Raw genomic sequence first — 1,452 nt, forward strand, 5'->3', positions numbered from 1 at the left:
CTAATACTACATTACGTTATACGTTATATCGTAATACCACATAACGCTATACCTTATTTCATAATACCACGTAGCGTTTTATAATATAACATAATACTATATAACGTTACACGTTATAACGTAATGCTATATAACGTTATACGATATATCGTAATACCACATACCGTTATACATCATATCGTAACACCACATAACGATACACTTCATATCGTAATACCACATAACGTTATACGTTATATCGTAGTACCACATAACGTCATAAGTTATAACGTAATACTACATAACGTTATACGTCATATCGTAACATCCACATAACGTTATACGTTATATCATATTTCTACACGACGTTATACGTTATATCCTAATACTACATTACGTTATACGTTATATCCTAATACCACGTCAGGTTATACGTCATATCGTAATAGCACATAACGTTATATGTTAGATCGTAATACCACATAACGTTGTACGTCTTGTCTTAATACTAGATAACGATATACCTTATATCGTAATACCACGTAACGTTATACGTCATATGATAATACCACAAAACGTTATACGTTATAACGTAATACCACATAACGTTAAACGTCATACCGTAATACCACATAATGTTATACGTTATAGCGTAATACTATATAACGTTATAGGACAAATCGTAACACCACATAACGTTATATGTTATATAGTAGTACCACATAACGTTATACGTTATATCGTATTTCTATATGACGTTATACGTTATATCCTAATACTACATCACGTTATACCTTATATCGTAATACCACATAACGTTATAAGTTATAACCTAATACTACATAACGTTATGCGTCATATCGTAGCGCCACATAACGTTATACGTTATATCGTAATACCACATAACGTTATACCTTATTTCATAATACCACGTAGCGTTATACAATATAATATAATACTATATAACGTTACACGTTATAACGTAATGCTATATCACGTTATACGTTATATCGTAATACCACATATCGTTATACATCATATCGTAAAACCACATAACGATATACTTCATATCGTAATGCCACATAACGTTATACGTTAGGTCGTAATACCACATAACGTTATACGTTATATCGTAATACGACATAGCGTTATTCGTTATATCGTAATACCACATAACGTTATACGTCATATCGTAATACCACATAACGTTATACGTCATATCGTTATACCACGTAGCGTTATACAATATAACGTGATACTTTATAACGTTATACTAAATAGCGTAATACCATATAACGTTATACCTTATTTCATAATAAAATGTAGCGTTATACGTTTTAACGAAACACCACATAACGTTATACGTTATATGGTACTACTATATAACGTTATACGTCATATCGTAACACCACATAACGGTATACGTTATATCGTAACAACACATAACGTTATACGTTATATCATAATACCACA

The sequence above is a fragment of the Bombus pyrosoma genome, linkage group LG18 (assembly GCF_014825855.1).
Source record: "Bombus pyrosoma isolate SC7728 linkage group LG18, ASM1482585v1, whole genome shotgun sequence".
Lineage (NCBI taxonomy): Eukaryota > Metazoa > Arthropoda > Insecta > Hymenoptera > Apidae > Bombus > Bombus pyrosoma.